This window comes from Peromyscus californicus, unplaced genomic scaffold (assembly GCF_007827085.1).
Source record: "Peromyscus californicus insignis strain IS unplaced genomic scaffold, ASM782708v3 Scaffold_8__1_contigs__length_139910024, whole genome shotgun sequence".
Classification (NCBI taxonomy): domain Eukaryota; kingdom Metazoa; phylum Chordata; class Mammalia; order Rodentia; family Cricetidae; genus Peromyscus; species Peromyscus californicus.
This window is the reverse complement of record NW_026294606.1, coordinates 113301252-113322161: the sequence shown is the minus strand read 5'-3', so window position 1 is coordinate 113322161 and position 20910 is coordinate 113301252. Positions and strand designations below refer to the sequence as shown.

General features: G+C 37.0%; 1 pseudogene; it reads left to right on the top strand.

Moving 5' to 3' along the window:
* The first annotated feature begins 18981 nt into the window (after positions 1–18981).
* LOC128104245 (rRNA 2'-O-methyltransferase fibrillarin-like) lies at positions 18982–19990 on the top strand (annotated as a pseudogene).
* Positions 19991–20910: the final 920 nt, after the last annotated feature.

Below are 20910 nucleotides of genomic sequence, written 5' to 3'. Positions count from 1 at the left end.
TGTTTATGGGTGCGATAGCGCTATTGCACACACGAGCTTACAGTGGCTGTGACTGCAGGCATAAGACCTGCACAAGATGAAGCCAGACAAAATTCCATCATGAACAGGAGAGGGAGTCATAAAGTTCTTACCTAGATGAGGAGATATTCTTGCTTGTTAGCGCAGAGAGAAGGACAGTCCTTTTACTTCAGGGGTTCAGTCCCTTCTCTGACAGATTGCTTTACACACCTCCCCCCCCCACACACACATTGGACAATGCATTAAATGGCCTCAGGGGAGAGGGAGGCTCTATAAAAGATAACATAAAGTTTGGAGAGAAAAGATGTGGGTGGGTATAGGAAAGGAATTGGAAAAAAGGGAATGGATTCTAGATTTGATAAAAACGTACTATATGAATGTATGGAATTCTCAAATAATACATTAAAAATAGGATAATGGTTTTTGCCTAGTCTTACTAGTCTTATTGCATCTTGTAAGACATGATCAGTTGATATCACTGGGAGGCCTGTTCCTTTTTAAAGGAAACAGAAGACCAGTGGATCTGAGGGAGAGGGGAGATTAGAGGAGACTGTGGAGTGGGGAGGTAGGGGAGGATGTGGTTGGGATATATTGTATGAGATAAAAATAAAGAAAAGAAAAATTGAAAACAAAACAAACCAGCACAAAAATAAACAAAAAACATGACTTTTTTCTAAGGTTTAACATTTCCTAAGTATATTTGACATCCTGGGTTAGTTTGTCAGCTTCCTGGTATACACACACACACACTTCATAGCATGCACAGGGGATGCTATTCTTTTCTCAGAAGATATATATGAGAGGGTAATACGTAATTGAATTACACAGTACGAGGAAATTATCTAAGAGTGGCATCCATATATGCAGAAGCAAAACAGAGATGTTGGACATGCACTTTGTGTCAGAGAAAATGTAATTTTATTTAAAAACAAGAGATGAGTGAGGATGAATTGAAAAACTATAGGAGAATGAGAAGAGAAGGGAGCCTCAGCCCATGGAAGATGGTTTAAACTTCTTACCAGCAGAGACTTCCAAGAATTCCAATATAATTAACAATGGTTGCTTGAGGCAATTTTTCCATGCCAAACTGTAAACCAAAAACTTTCTAGGAATCTCACCAGAAGTCACAGTTACAGCAAAAGCCATATCCCAAATGACCTTGTAAAATGATGATGGCTCCCAGATTGATTTGGCAAATTATAATCACATCAAAGATACCTGCAGACCCATCCTGTTGGACCATTTAGAAATAAGAGAGAAAGACATTATCTTTGCACCATTTTGAGATGTAATTTTCAGGGCATCAAAATTTTATACGTGGCCAATGCTTAGACGTTTAATTGCAACTCTTCCTAAGAACCTATAGCCACACTTGGTTATATCTTCATTATTTCTCTGAGCACATTCCTACCTATTTTTAATGAATTCAAATCATTCATCTTACTGGTTGACCTTGAATTTCTCTTCATTTTGAAAGCCATAAATCTAGTTTTACCTGAGTTGAGTTCACCAAAAATCAAAGGAACCTTCCACACTACTGAAGATGTCAGTATAGAGCTCTGTCTGCATCCCTGACACCACCAACAGAAACAACCAAAACTTGAGGCACAATAGATATTTAAGAACGAGGAAATAAGCCAGGTGGCAGTGGTGCATGCCTTTAATCCCAGCACTCGGGAGGCAGAGCCAGGTGGATCTTCGTGACTTTGAGGCCAGCCTGGTCTACAGACCGAGATCCAGGACAGGCACCAAAACTACACAGAGAAACTCTGTCTCGAAAAACAAAAATAAATAAAATTAAATTAAAATTAAAAAATGAGGAAACGCAGAGCAAAATACCAAAGATGGGGGTGATCCTTCAAACATCAGCCAAATCATGGCAGAATCCCATATAAGAACTAACAATGTGTAAAACACAAGACTGGCGTGTTTTGAGAACTTTAGATAACTTATTAAGGAGCTTAATTCACCCTAAGTATCAGGGGTCATTGAAAGAGGTATAATACTCAATCTGGATGTACTGAGGAAAATTCTGGCTCCCATGTATACAGGAATTGGACTGAGATAAATGTTAAGTAAGGGGGAGTTAGAGCCTTCATAAACAACAGTAAGGTAGCTGGCAGTAACTAGAACACAAAGAAGGAATGTTTGTACAGATTGTTGGAAGACACATGGCCAGAGTAACTGAGAAAAGCTTCAATGTAAGAACATACAGCACAAAGCGATGTATATCAAGGAGAAATCAAAGAACTGGGGATGGGAGATAGATCAACCGTATTGTAAAGTCATGGTGAATGTTGTCAATTCCAAAATAACAGGAAAACTCAGATTCCTTTTCCTCCTTCCCTTCTCTTCCTCCCTTCTCTCTCTTCTCCTTCTCCTTCCTCTCCTTCTCCTCTCCCTTCTTACCTTACCTTCCTTTATATTCTTTCACACCTTATCCTCTGCTTCTCTCTTCCCCTTTCCCCCTTCCCTGCTCTCCTCTCCTCTCTTCTCCCTTTCCCCTCTCCTCCTTCTCACCTTCTTTCCCCTCTCATGCTCTCTTTCTTCTTCTTCCCCTTATCTGCTTTTTAAATTGTGTTTGCCTTCCTAATCTTCACCCTTTCTTTGCCCTCACTTATTTATTTTTCTGTTGTAATCTTCAATATATCTTGAAGGTCTCAGAATTTCTGACACCTTTAAAACAAATGGCTCAAAAACATTTGTTACTTAGGGAGAAACATACTTTGTCACTTCAGTCATTTGTGATTCATTCTCAGAAGTTAAGTGAAATGTGTTTAAATCCTAAGGAAGGCAAAAGAAATTGTTTTTTGATGTATTATGGAAACATTAATGCATTATCATTTCTGAGCATCAATGATAGAAATAAACAACATTCAGTTTCTTATTGGCTAGAAGCTTATTTTTATGCCTATAGGTTCTTTAATGAGAACTCCAGTCATTTTTTGTTTAGAAAAGAACACAACAAATGTTCTTATCCCATCTGACATTCACCTTTGTAGAAATGTATGACTTTGGATAATATGCTGGATATATCTAAGGTTTGAATTCCTTCCTTCCAGGTTAAGAAGTAGACCAGTAGCTCTCAAGGTTGCAAAGAAAACTGCATATAATTTCATATCCTATGCAAAGATTAATCATGGATGTGTGTAATAATTGCTCAATGAATAGTAACTATCACTTTGTAATTATCTAGGCTGATTTTTTTTTTTTGAAAGCTTACCTAATGGTATGGAAACATTGAAAGAAAATTCCTTTCCTACAAGCCATTTTAAATGAAAACACTTTTGAAGTTTTACAGATTTCCTTTGTTATACTAGCTGAGTTTAATGCCAGTGGATGAAAAAGAAAATAATGACTTTAGGTTTGTGTAGCCCCCTGGTGACACAAAATCAATCAGTCAGCTGTTTGAATGGAGTCTTTCACCTGCTCATTATACATACTGGTAGAGCAAGACAGCCATTAAAATCTATTAACCTGATATTTCTCTTTAAATTGAGAAATGTGTCTAGAATGGAGGATAAAAATATTTAAGAAGAAACCATAGCAGAGTTCAGATGGCCACTTTCTTCTGCTTCCTCCTCTCACTGGGAGATGTTTCTTTCATTGACGTATTAAGCAGTGCCTCCAGGAGAGCAGTGAATTAATTGTGGTTTCCTCAGTGAATGGCGTGCTCTGGAGTCTGGAGCTCCTCAATGTAGTTTAAATGTTCCTCTGGGTGATGTCCTCCAATTAAAATAAGTTGTTTAGAGAGTTCATCTGAAACAGTTATTTATTTTTTTTTAAATTTCCCATAGCAAGGGCCTCTCAGGATTCAGAAATTGAATTTGAAGAAATATGTGTATAAAAAGCTCTTCTTACTGTAGAGTTGTACTCTAGTATCACTCACTTGGTGAAATTGGTGGAATTTGTCCCTATCTATTATCAACAACCACATCTTCTCAGACACGACATAGGTACAATTTGTTATGATAGATCATAATGGAACAGATTTGTTGTGGATGACTCTACTTCAGACTTAATTGAGAATTGCTCTATGATGTCGGGCAGTAATGTCATTGTGCTACAGTGCAGAGCAGGAGTGGGCTTGCTTGTGATAATCAAAAGAATAAAAGTACATTTTCGTTTGGAAATTGATGGAGCTTAGAGGTGTTAAAATGGATGCAGGGGGAAGTGATTCTTAGTAGTAGGGGCAATGAAAAATAAAACCTTAAGGTGACTGTGATAACATAGCAGAGAGGATCAAAAAGAAATAAACTCTCATGGGTGTGGGAAGGAAGTATAAGAGGTCACCATGTAAGAAATCTAACCTTCTTTACACTTTCCACCTCACATTCAAGTATATATTTGAATCAAAATGTAATTTTGTTGCTTGACAATGAAAGAAAAAGAAACAAAAAATTACTAAAAATCACACATGAAGAGATTTCATAAATACTATGCTTAGCAAAAAGCCAGACATAGAAAAACACAAATGCTTTGATTTCATTTATAAGGTTTATACAGAAAAGACAAGGGTAATTATTGATGGCAGAATCTAGAATAGTAGCTGCCCCTGAAACTAAGGGGAACAACGTCCTCCTTGTTGTCTGCTGGGTATAATGAACTAGAGCTTTCTGGGATGTTTGAAAGATCTTCAAAACTCGACATCTATGCTTGCAATATGACTTAGTGAGTAAAGGAACCTACTACCAAGCATGATGACCTGAGCTGAATCCCCAACCTATATGGTTAAAGGAGACTAGCAACTCCTGCAAGGTGTCCTTTGATCTCTACAAGCACACTGTTTCATGCATGTGCATATACACACTCATATACACAAACAAACATAAACACACATGCACTTACATACAAACACACATACACTCACACACATTCACATATAAACACACATGCATCAAATTAAATTATGAGTATAGAATCAGTATCTGTCAGTGAATTATGAATGGCCGACTTCAGAGAAATTCTTCAGTTTGCATAATTAAGAGCATTCACCCTATTCTCTGAACTTTGCACAATATTTCTTGAAGAACAAAATTATACATTTACCTGTGGTGGTTAGAATAGGAATGGCCTCATAGGTTTATATATTTGAATGCTTGGTCATTAGGGAGTGGTGATACCTGACAGGGATTAGAAGGTGTTCCTTGTTGGATTAGGTGTGGTCTTGTTAGAGCTTTGGCATTTCAAATGCTCAAGCCGGGCCCAATGTCTCGCTCTTCCTTCTGCCTTTGGATTTGGATTTAGAACTCTCAGCTACTCTCCAGCATCATGTTTGCCTGAGTGCCACCATGATCCCTACCATGAAGTTAATGGACTACACTTCTGAAATTGTAAGACAGCCCCAATTAAATGCTTTTCTTTATAAGAGTTGTCATGTTATGGTGTCTCTTCACAGCAATAAAAGACCAAGACATACCTAATCTAATTCTCAGCAATGGTATGTATTTTCTGCTTGGAGTGTTAGTCCTAAACTCATACAGTTTTCTCACATCTTTATACAAAACAAACTTTCCAACTATCTAGAACTATCCCCACTCTGTGTGTGTGTGTGTGTGTGTGTGTGTGTGTGTGTGTGTGTGTGTGTGTGTGTGTAACTTTTGATATTAAAATGGAAGAAGAGAAAATGAACAAATACTTATTACCTAACAAGTATTTCTTTTCTTAATCATTATAACTGTAGGATAAAATGGATCATGCAAACTTTGTTCTGAAAGAAAAACCAAGAAATAAACTTTCTGACGCACTGAGTAGGGTACTTATGATGGTTTGTATGGATTAACAATTTGATAGGACCTATAATTCCCCAGGAGAAGAAGTCTGTAAGGATTTATCCAGATGGGGTTGTTTTTGAGTAAGTCACTGAGAGATTTTCTCATTTAGGTTGATTGACATAAGGAGACCCTTCTTTAATGGACTCACCAATACATGACCGTGCTTGTGGAGTGCATACAAACGAGTAACAGACCAGAGCAGCAGTACTACTCATCACCTGTGATCCTAACTTTGGATGCAATGGGACCAGCTATCTCAGACTGGGGGTGGGTCTCCTGCCATAATAGACTGTGCCCTAAAATTCTGAGACAAAGTAAGCCCCCTTCCTTAAGTTATGTTTGTCAGGATTTATTTCCATCATAGTAGGAAGAGAATCTAATGCAATTCCCTTATCATGTGGGTTAGTTGGAGTTAGAAATAATAATAATACAAATGTAAATAGTTCCTTCAATCCTATGAAGAGTATATCAGTCAAAAACTTTAAAATACTAAAAATTTGTATAAAGCAAATGTTTCAATTTCAGTTTCTTCATAGATAGAAATATTGAAGATTTTTAAATTTGCCTGTTTACTTATGCCTTGTTTATGTTACCTTAAAAATTATTTTGGGCAAGTAGATTTTTAAGAAAGTTACTTTGGAACCCCTTGTACCTAATGATGTGTTGTCTGAGAACTACTCATTACTTGTAGTATATTTTTTATGGCTTACAGAGACTTGTGCTCACTCTGTAGTCTAGCCTGCTCTGTTTAGAAAATCCAGACTACTCTCAAACTTTTGATGCTCCTACATCAGCTTTCATAGTGCCAGGACTTGTAATATTTCTTAATATGTATTACTCCTGGTTAAAACTCTTAATTATGCTTTTAGTCTACTGAGCAAAAAAGCATAAAAGACTGCCTTCATCCTTTGCATATACTTCTGAAGTTGGAATTTATACTTATTTGATTTTCTATCAGTCAAGGGGAGGAACGGAAGGAAGAGGAGAATGAATCATACTAAAATGCATGAGAGAAGCCTTGATTAATGTGTAAGACAGGCAAGGGAGTGGTGTGCAATTCAGAATGGAATAAAAAGTTTCTTCTAATAGAAATCTCTTCCTTTTGAACCCAAAATATTTTAACCTTTCCTTGGAACATCTGTATTCTGAACTTCATTACAGTTCCCAAGGCATCCAAATTGACCCACCTCAATTCTCCTTAAGCTAGTGTTTCATTTTTCTCTTGAAGTCATTGAAACATGGGTGGCCTATGTCGGAGGACATGGAGTGCCCATTCACTAACAGTTAGATCAGTGAGGAGGGAATTCTTCACAGGTTCCCCAGTGGTGATTTAAGAAGCATCAAACAACTTGAGTTTAAATTTTTTTTTAGTTATATTCACCTTAGATATATGTACTGGATAGGCAGGCAGAAGGCATACATTTCATATCATTCTGCCAGTGCTATTCTTTTGTAAAAAAAAAAAAAAAAAAAAAAAAAAAAAAAAAAAATGGTTAGGAAAGCTGTAGCCTGACCTTTTTTTTTTTTTTTTTTTTTTTTTTTTTTTTTTTTTTTTTTTCCCGTTTTTCGAGACAGGGTTTCTCTGTGTAGCTTTGCGCCTTTCCTGGGACTCGCTTGGTAGCCCAGGCTGGCCTCGAACTCACAGAGATCCACCTGGCTCTGCCTCCCGAGTGCTGGGATTAAAGGCGTGCGCCACCACCGCCCGGCATAGCCTGACCTTTTTTAATGTGCCTTTCTTAAGGATAAGTCAGCTCCAGCTCAATCACATAATAGCTCTAAAATTAAAATTTATAAGTTAGTTTCTTTTTTCTAATTGATTCAAGAATGCCACAAATAACCTCAGAGAAGTCTCATTCTACTGCTTGTGGTGTATTAGCAATATTGTATGTTCTAATCTTTATGTGCACTTTCCATTAGTAAACAGAATTTATAAAGAATTTTTACATTATTGTCATAGGAAGAAGGGGTCAAATTATAGATTTGGAATTTATACGTGAGTGTGTGTTTGTGTGTCTCTGTGTGTGTGTGGGGGGTGTGTGTGTATGAAATAGTAAGTGCTGCAAGAGCATTCATTAAGTGTGTGTGAAATAGTAAGGGCTGCAAGAGAATTCATTAAATTAAAAAAATCTTATGATACCTCAAAAATAAATTTATTTGTTGAAAATGAAAATGGCAGTGATGGCATCATTTTCTCACAATACCTTAGGCCACTATGCATATATTAGTGAGAGTTTCCAATAATAGAAGGTCTTACTGGTCTATACCAAGATCTAAAGTTATTGTCTGTGTGGTATATTTGACTTCTTCAGGATGTAGAATTTTGAGAAGGATCTGACTTCCAGTATTAGAATTTCTATAATGGATTAATTCGGAATCAGAGAAAAAAACCCTCCTGAGATTTCAGCAGTCAGGCAACAATGACAAAGCAGTTTTTTTTTTTAATGAAAAAATTAAGAAGCTGATAAAACAACAAAAACAGAAATTGATGTACATCACCAATACACTGATATATAGTAATACTATCTGAAGAAATATATGACAAATACAAAATGAAATACAAAAGGTAAATGCCACTAATAATAACAACATAATTTAGTGGTAATTTTTAATACTTGATTTTAGATGATGCTATATGTTATGATAATTAGCATTACATTGGAGAGGTTTTCCTTTTGCTTGCTGAAAAAAAGGAAATAAATCAAAACTATATTTACATTCAAATGCTTTCACATACTCTCCTACCAACCCCCATCACAAGCAGTGTGATTCTTTTCTTGGGGAAAAATATCAGAAAAAAAATTGCTTGACACTGCAGAGTCCTTATAGCTACAGCTGCTCATAGAAAAGACAAATTATTTTGTGTTGAATATTCTCACGGTTTGTATGCATGTGTTGGTGTTTCTAGCATAAGGTATCAACAAACACTGACCTTATTTATTCTCTGTCAAAATTCAGAATGTGTGTTCTGTCATATGATGTGTAAACATTGTTAACACACGCAGCATGATTCAAAGGGAAACAAAACAATATTTCAGCTAGATAAAACATAGAAGCATACATTTCGTTGAAAAATCACCATGAGAAATTGAATAATCAAAAAGCAGTGATCTGGGTAGCTTGTGTATTGTGGACTGCATGTTGCTTCCTGTCTAGGAGTCTCATGTAGCATCCTGTCTAATCTGAAGTACAGAACACATGAGTGTCCTGAAGAAGCCATACATGGAAGTACTTGGCAGAGTCTGTGGAAGAGGAAGTGTTGGAGAAAAGCCTCTTTTAACTCATCTGGCAAGAACACAGAAGGTGCTTTCAGGGACTGAGAACTACTGTGTTTCATTTTCATTTCCTCATTGACCACACCTCATAGTCAAAAGTACAGTCTAGTATGGAAATGACTCGCTCTTCCATTCTCTAAAGGGTTTGATTCTCACTTTTCAACTTACTGATTGTTATTTCTTATGGAAAATAGTTTAATAAAGACAAACATTTTAAAATATTTTAGTGATGCAAAGATCACAGCACATCTAATTGCTTTCTTTTCCAGCCATTTCTTTTATTTTTTTCTGATATATTTCTTATACTCCATGGTAGACTCCACTACCAAGAATAGTTAGCCAACACAAACTGGACTTCATGGGTTTTAATAGAGAGAGAGTGAAAACCTATGCCTCATTCTTCTTCCATCATTTGGAAGACTTTTCTGTGTGAGAGGAGAATCAGAATGTTATTTATAAACAAACACAAAGAAGAAATGCAAAATGAAAGAGACATGGTTTTATCTAGATGTAATGAGGCTTCAGACTGCTCTTTCTTTTCTTCTTGTCTTTTATGTATGTAAACTGTGCATCCCTGTGGTATTCATGCTTAAGATCACAGAAGTTTCCTTGAGATTCAAATGAAGTTTTAGCTGGGTGGATTTTAGCTAGTTCTTATGTCTAAATAATTTTATTAGTTATGGTGAAGGTAAACACACACATTTTTGTTTAAAAATGCATAAACTTTACTAATGGGAGCAAATGTCAATTTCATTTAGATTGGTATTATTACTTTTCAGATAAAACCTTTTGTGCAGTGCTGAACTAGGAACTAAGGAAGAAGAAGGGATTGGAGGTTATCACAGGGGTCTTCAAAGCTTTAGTTGACAAACCAAGGTAAATAAACAACATGGGGAAATTTGAAGCAAAATCTGAAGACACTGGAGATTCTTTTGCATAAATACATTATAAAGGAGATTTAACAGAAAGGCTTGAAAAATTAATGATGGCCTGAGTGATCAAGATGTCTGTAATCTGATGTCGACCTATTTAATTCTCTTCTTATTAAAGGTGTAAGAACCATTTATGTTACCACAGAGTATCTGATAACAGTCTTGGAGAGCAGTATCACTACATACCATCCATATTTTTAGCATATTTTGCCAACTCTACCTCAGTGGATAATAGGTAAATACATTTCTGCCAACATATCATTTTGATGAACTATTAAAAAGACTTTCTTATCATCCCTACAGTTTTTAATTCCTCTAAATTGATAATTTAAAAAAGTCTTAGTATAGAAAATGTCAGTGCAAATTTTCTACTGAAAGCAAATGAAATAAAACCTTGTAGATGTGGGGGCTGGAAAGACAGCTCAGCACACACATGGTGGCCCTCAACCATCTGTCACTTGAGTGCTAAAGGATCTGATGTGTCCTTGGGCACCAGGCACACACATTGTGTACATACATATATTTAGGCAAAACATTCACACTTGTAAAATAAAATAAATACACTTTAAAAAAGAGTAAAATTTGTAGAGTTATATCCCTAGTCTCTTGAAGACATTCATCCAAAGGGGTATTGGATTCTTTCAAAGGCCTTTTCTGCATCTAGAGAGATGATAAGCTGGTTTTGTATTTTGGTTTGTAGATGAATAGTATTTGCTAATCTAAAATTGCCTGGTGCTAGTTGTAGTTTTGATAGAGAGGTGATCATATGTCATGGGACCTACTTCTGGTCTGTCCTAGTACAGAGTCACAAGATGAATGTAGAAACTTTCTTGGAACAAATATGAACACTCATGCCAATCTGGCATCATGATGAGAATAAGTAATGTTGTTGAGCCAGTGTGGAAAACCTCTGTGATGAGTATTTGGTGATTATGCCTGAACTTTCACCTAGTAAGTTCTTTCCTTGTATAAGCCTACTAAGGTATCCACAGCTACAAGTGTCTTTTGAGCCAATTTAGTGAGATAAAATGAAGAAAAGAATCAATTCAAGGCCCTGCTAGACGTTTGAGAGTGAAAATTACGAGTTAGATTACAGGACTCCAACTATCAGTAAAGGACTGTAGCTAATTAAAACTTAAGGATCAAAGTCAAGATTCAGTGATAAGAAATTGTACTAGTATACAAATAAGGTAAAGTATACTCAGTACTCTTAGAGAAAATATAAACAGGGATAGACATCAGCTTTGAGGTCAGAATAAATATAGCCAATTATAATTCATTTGGGTTCTAATAAAAATTGTTTAGAAAAGGCAGGATGTGGTAAAGTTTTATAATAAGTATTGTGAGAGAAGGGAAATAGTGGATAAGGTAGTCAGTTGCAATTGAATATGGAAGTGTCTCTTATTTGACTATGATGGTGAGAAATGTTGAAATACTATTTTTTTGCATAGGTCAGTTTCATAGTTTTATGTTATGGTTTGAACAATTGCTATGTTTGATTGAACACTCTCAAGAATGAAAAGTAAGAACACAGAGTGAATTGCTGTGCACCTGTCCAAACATTGTATTTTTGATCATGCTTTGATATTGAAAATAAATAAGTCAAATCCATTTGTCTCTCTGGTCTATCTCTTGAATTCCAACTATTTCATTTCTCAGCTGTCTCAAATGAGAATTAATTTTTACTCTGCTTTCCCATAGACTGGGGATAGAGTATCTTCATGCATGAAATTTCTTCAATTTTTTCCAGATTCTCCATCTTATTGCTTCTCAGCTCTTAAAGCTTTGAAGGAAGGAAAGGAATGTTACAAAATCAGCAGAGACTCCAGCAAGGGAAACTCTGGGATTTTGTGTCTTCTTTCAGAAAAGAAACAATGACTTTGTTACCATGGTTAGCTTAGGTGGGAAGAGTCCATTTCACTTCCATTATCTTCAAAGCCCTTGAGAATGTGAATATTATATAAAAACCATATAAAAGAAAGTTCAACAGTTCAAATAAATAATAATTTGCCCTTTCTTCCTAGACTGCATCTTTTTGTGAAATAATTTTATATATAAAGCAGTATTTTCTATCTCAGCAGATTTTTAAAAATATATCTCATAAGAGTTCCACTATGCCATCAGAAAGAGGAAAATTTAAAATGGGAATCAGAATATAGTAGTCATTGTGTCTGCTTGAAAATTTTGTGAGTATCAGATAAGACAATGTGTATAGGCTTATCTACAATTTCCTATAGAACCAGCTGTCAGAGTACTCGATGTTCTGATCAGTCAAATGGGGATAAAAGGCTTATATAGTCTTGCCCCTAAGATATTAAAAACAGCAGATTACGACATAGAGTTTCCCTCTTGTTCTCATGTCCTTTTGTACTGGTAGCTCAAAGTTGGGGCTGCATATCAAAGAGCAAATTAAAAACAAATGTAGCAGAATTGTCAAGGAGTAGTGAGCCCTGAGGAAAGTAAGTTACATTATTATATCAAAGTGAAAACTTTAGGTCCAGTCCAATAAGAATCCATTAATGACAGTCTTGATGCAGAGGTATGCTGTCATACATTCCAGGATTCCTTAGCAAAGAAGAGAGTGGGGTAGGATCACTTGAAAACAATCTCACAGCTCCCATTCAGTTACAGACTGCACCAGAATGCTGATATGGGAAGACAAGGTGATAGCATGAGCTTCTTTCACATGAGAGGTCAAAATCCTCTAGTGACCTGGAGAAAAGGAGTGATGTAACGTGTATACAAGGACAAAGAGTATGTCATATGCTGAGAACTGATCCTGAAGAAAGGTTCAGTAGTGACTACCAAAAACAAGTGTTCTCAAACTGTATCCTGAGATACTCATCATGAGCACCACCTTCAAAATCTCTAGGGTTACAGTATCTTTCAACACATCTGCTACCTTCAAACTCTGATAATCCTGGGTTCTGTCTGGCTTTTTAGTGGTTTTGAGTGAGAAAAACATTGAAAACTGCTAGAACAACTAGAATAACAGTTATTAATCAAGGTCAGCATTGTTCAATGGGAGATGTTTGGCCATGTCTGGAGATATAATTTTATTCAGAATCCCTTCTCTCTTTGTAGGGGCTGCAATACAATGATGGTGGAATTATAAAATTAGTACACCTGTTTAGGAGATGCCTCAAATAATTAGAAACAAAATTATTGTCTGTATGATTTAGCAATCCTTTTTCAGCTACCCTGATTTGATCATCACTTATGGTATACATGTATTGAAATGACATGTTGTGCCCAAGTAGAATAGGTAATCACTATGTCAAAAATAAGCATATGTAAATTTTTAAATATGCGTTGCCTTTGAGAAAATAACAATTTTAAGCCAATAAAAATATTTTCTATTTTATTTTTTGCCACACATAAACATTTCCCACAGTCATATTACATTCTAATCTTTCTTTCAAAGATGAAAAATGAAGATAACACTAATGATCTCTACAGAATACAACTTTTAAGTTCAATAAGCAATTTTAAAGTTCCAGGGCTTAGTGAGCTTTCTTCTTCCCTTCCAACTGTTCTGTTCCTCTCCAAATGTAAATGTTATTTGAAACATATGCATGTGTATGAGAGAGATATATAACATGAAAAGAATGTTGCAGGATTCTAATCAGTAAAGACATTGGTGCCTTAGGATAAATAGCATGTTCCTGAATATGTGTGTAACTTTTGAAATAAGTTAGATAAAATGCCTTAGTCTCTGGTAGAAGAAAACATGTGGTAGAATTTCAGACATTCGTCACAACCTCTGTACGAACAAGGATGAATTTTGACTCTGGACTAATGAAAAGTATGGATGTTGCTGCTAAAAATGTGTGGAAAACACTAATATATGAATCTGCCACCTGATTACTGTTTCACAGACATCGTTTTCCAAACTAAGAATATTCTATGAAGATGTTTTTGATATTTTCCCAAGAAGAGTTAAAGACTCAAGGAGATGACATACTAAGATCTATGGAAGCAGTGAGTGTGAGAGCTCGGGTTTGATTTCACAGATACCTACTCAGTGATCATTTTAAAAAAGCCTTAAAAACTCATATCTTCTCACATGTAAAGGCTAGGGCAGGTGTATCTAAAAAGAAGCAAGAAGGTTAGAAAGGAGATGAGGGCTTAATAATATGTGTTGGCTGGGCTGTGGTGGTGCACACCCTTAATTCCATCACTTGTAAGGCAGAGGCAGGTAAATGTCTCTGAATTTCAAGCCAACCTGGTCTACAAAGTGAGTTCCAGGAAAGAAAAGACTTACACTGAGAAACCTTGTCTTGAATAACAAAACAAAACAAAACAAAACAACCCCCAAATCCAAATCAAACCAGCCAAACAAAGAAATATGTGTTTAGAAGAAACTTTAACTCCTACATTATATATCTATTTTATCAATTCTACGAGAACATTACTAGTTGATATTATTTCTGACCATCTAGAAAGTTTGTCCCCAGTGCTTTCCTCCTATGTTATCAATCAGTTTAGTTGGAGGATTTTTATGTTACTTTTCTAATTATTTTATATGAATTTTCACCATTAGTGGTCTAGACCATAATGTCTTCCTTGAAATCAAAGCCCTTCACATGCACAACTTTGCTAGCCTGTGTCTGATCTTTGGCTCCATTGCCATTAATCAATGTTCTATTTTCTTTCTAAACTGAGTCATTGTTTCATCAGCTCCTGCACACACTCAACTACAATGTTTGTACAGGAAAAGAAACTACTTCAATTTTCTGCCATCCAATTCCGGGGAATTAATGATTTTGTAAAAAAGATTTTGAAAATTGCTGGGCTTGAATCTCATCTTGTTCTGATATGGTTGGACGGTTGTGCACTAGCCTGAAAGAGGGCAGAGGGAAGGATAGCTATTTTTAAAGAAGGGGCAGGGGGTAGTTATACTCCCAGAAAAATAGCCAGTTGGATCCATGCAGTGGTATGTTATTGGTTGAGGCAAGAACATCCTGGGTGCTTTATTTGTATACTTAAGAGCAGCAGGAGTCAGGGGAAGGAACTTTATAAGGTCATATAGAAAAGAAAGGAAGTCATGCCTGGGATATTTCAGGGGTCAGATAAGGCATCTCTTAGCCTTGGAGATGCATGAGCTTATCAGTTGTTACATGCACCAGGGCATATGCACCCCAGGGAAGCCTACCTTCAGGTGTCTGTTGATGCCCAAGGTGGGGGAGCAGCCACACTCCTGATGCTCTCAGAATGAGGAAATCTGATATGTTAGGAATGCTTAGACCCTTTCAGCCCTGTAGAAAATAAATAAAATAACACAATTGATTGTTCATTATTAGATTCAATGTATATATTAATGTCCTGCTAAGACAGTTCTAAAATTTCTCAAGTTCTTACTTTTAAATTTGATACTTATCTTGTGATGAATTGATAACAAATACTAATAGGGTTTCTTCCTCCACTTCCTCCCCCCACCCCCATTAACAGGTTTCTCAGCCAAATCAAGCCAAGTTGAAAAAATACGAAAGCAGATTTATTGAGCAAGACAACTCCAGGGCCGGTTCTCCAGTCAAGCAGGGACACCACATAGGTTGTAGGCGAGGGGTGATGACGTGTTCACCACAAGCTGGGTTTATGCCTAAGTGTGGTCAAAAGCTGAACACTTTAGGTGAGGACTTGGATGGATGGCAACTTTAGGGGAGGAAGCTGGAGTGGCTGCCAAGAAAGTGGAACTTGGCTTTTTGGTGCCTTCCCTTTGTTCAGCAAATTCTCTGAGTGGGTATGGTTTGGAGAGACAGGAATAAGCCTTCTAAGACCATTCAGGAAGGCGCTGGAGGTTCCAAACAAACAGACACAGGACTAGCATTAATTTCTACACCCAACCTAATTAGCACTGATTATTATAGCACTAATAATTTATTAAGTCTATACCACCTGGATAGCACTGTGTGAAGGAATATGACTTTGAACTTCAGAAGAAGATGAGTCAGACATATAAGGACATTAGGAGCAGGAAATGCTTATAAATAACTAAGTGATACTTTATCCTTTGCTATGTGAATGAATCCAATGTTAGAATTCCCATTTCACCTAGTATTTTTGTCACTTGAATACAGTTTAGTCTACAGAAATTATTTCATAAAATATGCATACAATGCATAATTGTTCTGCCTTGTTATCATAAAGAGGTCAATTTTATATTATGTGAACCCTGGATCAATTAAAAAAACAAACATGCAAACTAGTGATTAGAAAAAAAAACAGTTCCATATAGGCTTTGCCCACGGGGTTATGATAAAATAATGACAAGTAAATTTTACATATAATTGACTTAGAAAAGTATAATTTCATTAAAAGGAGTAACAAATATACATATCATATTTCTTGTTAAGATTCAGAAAATACTTTTCAGATTAACTTTTTATTTGTTTCCAGACAAGTGTCTGCTTCTTTGAAAGATTTCACACTTTAGGGCAATAAAACAAAACTCACATATTAAACATTTCAGTGTGATTGAATGTAAGCAAGGGAGCACCAACATTGATCAAAATATCAAAATGTATATGGAATATTTTGACAAATAACAGATGAGTCAAATGAAAATGATCCAAACATCAAAAAGTTTCTTCCTTGCCTTGCACATTTCAAAGACATAGAAACAAATATATAAATAATTCATATCTTATTATAATAGTATGTCTATATATGCAATAATGAAGGAGAAATAAACTGTTACTAGCAGAAAAAGTCATAGTTTTCACATAAAAAAGGAGTGAATATTAAATGAATAGCAATATTTAGTTAGTTGCAGTATCAACCAGATTCTTCACGCATTCACACATAGTTGCCAGAAAATGACGTATGTTGAACATCCAAAGGGATTATCTTCATCATTCCTGAAGACATATTATGGTATATTACCACCATTAAATTATCCATGAAGAGATATGTGACAGTAAAACACATGTAAAGTCATAAATACTTGCCTTGGTTTACAGTATGCCAGTCTATTTTAACACCAAAAGAATGAAGAAACAAAAAAAAAGAAGGAATAATACTTTGTTAATTCATAATTTGTGCAGTGAAAATAAATAATAACTAATGGTCTGACAGGTTAAGAATCAAACTGGTACACTAGAATAGCCATTTGTTTTTCTGTAACCTTGGCCAGTTCTGGCATTCCTTTTAAGTCTAAAATTTCTTGGTTTTAAACAGGATAATAAGGTTGATTTGGCAGGATTATTTTTAGATTTGCAATTTAGATCCACATTAGATAAAATGTATTGGTCCCTTTAGTTCTTTTCAATTCAACAGTCAATGTATTTAAGGTTTTTAAACTAATCATTTAACAATTTTAATGTATTTCTTCTTAATTCTTTTTCTTTCAATCATCAGTAGCATCAAGCTTTATCATTTAAGTGGATAGAAGGCAAGCCTTCCCAAAAGGGGATTGCAGTCTTTTTAGATGCTTTGTTTAATAATGATGGGTTATTACTACATAAAGGTTAACTGGGATGATGGAAGATATTGGCTTCCATTGGAGCTTCCAAGAAACTGTAAGTATATAGTGATTATGACTGGTTTCATCTCATGTCATAGAAGTCCTTTGACATTTGATGGCGCACTTGTTTTATGTGGTTTTTCATTTACTTATTAAAGTAGTATGCACCATTATCTTGATCTGCTAGATAGTTGGCAACAAAATAAGTTGCTGTGCATGGTCTCTGGAGTCCTACCAGAAGCCCAGCTAGCAAGCCTAATTTCCTGTTACATTTGAAATTTTTTTTAATGTAAAAGATATATTAGTTCTTTTTGTCCTGTTCTATTCCTCTGTTTCTTCTGCTGACAATGATGAATGAAGAAACTAATGAAGAATAATGTGTGTGAATAATTTGTACAATAATGTGATTTAATGTATGGTCTTTTGGCTTCGAATATCCAATTGATAATTATCCATTAAAAGTCATCAAACATACCAGGAAAGCTTATATTAAATGACTTATTTTGATATTTTATATAGTTTTGTATGTATATGTGATATTATAACTTCACAATTCACAGTTTTTGTTCAAAGAAAATATATCACCCTAAAAAGATATAAGAACACCACACCTAACCTCAACTTGCCAATTTCTCAGCTGATCTTGTTTCCTCAAACTGGAAGCCTCTGAGTCCTCACTCAAATGAATCTCAGCTGAACTGCTCCCCAAAAGTCTACAAGTTTAAAAAGCCTCTAGTTCCTAGTCCTCATGCCTTATATACTTTTCTGATTCCTGCCATCACTTCCTGCAATTAAAGGCATGTGTTTTTCCTAAGCAAGACATAAGATCTCAAGTCCTGGGATTAAAGGTGTTTGCCACCATACCTGACTTCTATGTCTATCTAGTGTCTGTTCTGTTCTCTGACCCCAGATAAGTTTATTGGGGTGCACAATATATATCAACCACAACCTTTGAGACCTGGAAAAGTTTCAATGTTAGCTTTTATTTCTGTTATTCATGGTGGGACTCTTCAATTCTATCTGTGATTATGATGAGTTATAGGGGGTTCCTAGACAGTTTCAGGATGTGAAGCAAGTGAAAATGACTAATTGTGTGATTAAAAGATTGGCTTTCTAAGACAAGTGATAGACTGACTTGAGGAGGAGAGGAAGCAGTAGACTGAGTTCAGTCACTTAGTCACTAACTCATTCAGTTATACCTATATGACAAAACCTCAGTACAAATATTGAAAGCAGGTATCTTGGGTACATATCATGGTTAACTACCACATTAATAGTTGTGTGTGATAAGAATCTGATTCCAAAAGAAGAGGAAACTTATGAATAATGCCATGAACTCTCAGAACCATGGACTATACACTTTTTGGTGATCCTGGTTGTATGCCTTATAACATAATCTGTAATTACAGGCATAGTATGTTCTTGAAAACAGCGATATTCTAATGAATGCAAGAGTCTGTTTTGCATCCACGTGCGAAAGCCTGAGACTCGTGGAGCAGGGGACACCGCAGATTGCCGGGGCCGCGCTACCAGAACGCAGTGATGAAGCCAGGTTTCAGCCCCTGTGGGGGTGGCCTTGGTGGCAGAGGAGGCTTTGGTGACAGAGGCGGTAGAGGAGGAGGACGAGGCTGACGAGGAGGCTTTGGTGGGGGACGAGGAGGCTTTGGTGGAGGTCGAGGTCGAGGTGGAGGTGGAGGCTTCAGGGGACGAGGAGGTGGAGGAGGAGGAGGTGGACGAGGTGGAGGCTTCCAGTCTGTGGGTGGCCGGGGTCGAGGTGGTGGCCGGGGAGGCAAAAGAGGCAACCAGTCAGGGAAGAATGTCATGGTGGAACCGCATCGGCATGAAGGCGTCTTTTTCTGTCGCGGAAAGGAGGATGCCCTTGTCACAAAGAATCTGGTCCCTGGAGAATCCGTATATGGAGAGAAGAGAGTCTCTATTTCAGAGGGAGATGACAAAATTGAGTACCGAGCCTGGAATCCCTTCCGTTCCAAGCTGGCAGCAGCAATCCTGGGGAGCGTAGACCAGATCCACATCAAGCCAGGGGTGAAGGTGCTCTACCTTGGGGCAACCTCAGGCACCACCGTCTCTCATGTCTCTGATATTGTTGGCCCGGATGGTCTGGTCTATGCAGTTGAATTCTCCCACCGTTCTGGCCGTGACCTCATCAACTTGGCCAAGAAGAGGACCAACATTTTTCCTGTGATTGAAGATGCTCGGCATCCACACAAATACCGCATGCTTATCGCAATGGTGGATGTGATCTTTGCTGATGTGGCGCAACCAGACCAAACCCGGATTGTGGCCCTGAATGCCCACACCTTCCTGCGGAATGGAGGACACTTTGTGATTTCCATTAAGGCCAACTGCATTGATTCCACGGCCTCAGCAGAAGCTGGGTTTGCATCCCAAGTGAAGAAGATGCAGCAAGAGAACATGAAGCCCCAGGAGCAGTTGACGCTAGAGCCCTCCGAACGGGACCACGCTGTGGTTGTAGGTGTGTACAGGCCACCTCCCAAGGCGAAGAACTGAAACCCAGAGCTGTCCGGATTGGAAGAAATGTGTGTTGCTACTGTTGCACGTGTATTTTTTTTCTATTAAAAGACTCAACTGTCAAAAAAAAAAAGTCTGTTTTGCATTCAGGAGGCTATGACCAGTTGAATAGTGGGAAGGGTCTTTAGATCTTTGAAAAATTAGCTGGTAGCTCAAATGATGGAAGATTTGTTTGGTCTTATTGTAAGGATTTGGTCCTTAATTACGTCATCAGCCTTCGATGCGTCCCAGCCTAAAAAGCAGGTGGGCTCTCTGTCCTCTCTCCTTTCTGCTCCTTCCTCCTGTCGGCCCCCCTCTCTCCCTCCCCCCACCCCGTGTCTGTCTCTGTCTCTCTCTCTGTCTTTCTGTCTCTGTCTCTCTCTCTCTCACTCTGCCCCCCCCCAATAAAGCTCTAAAAAGGTAATCATAGCTATGATTCTTTTAATCAGCATGCTCCTCCACCAGCATGGCCACTGTGGGCAGTGACCAGCCACGAGAGGCAGCGCCGCAGAATAACCAACACTTATGCCTTTATCATAAAGATACTACCTACTTCTGAGTACTTCACACTGTAATGACTAGGAATATTTTATATTACTTAAAATTATTTCGGAAGGTTGAGTTTCTCAGTACAAATATCTGGTAAAAAAAAATTCGGCAGATGACAACTTATTTTATTTTAATATTTATTAAACGCCCTGATATATTTTGAAAATACAGCAAAGTGAGTTTTTTTCCTATTTCTTTACTTTGTTCCATACAAAAGCAAGTGATTGTCTCCTCAACCACTTTTCACCTTCCATGTGGCAGAACATCAGTTAGTAGTCACTTCAATCAGAACTTGCATTATTCAGTAAATACAAACAATGTGGAATGGGGCCTAGGTACTAGGAATACCCTAGAAAACTAAGGAAACGAGG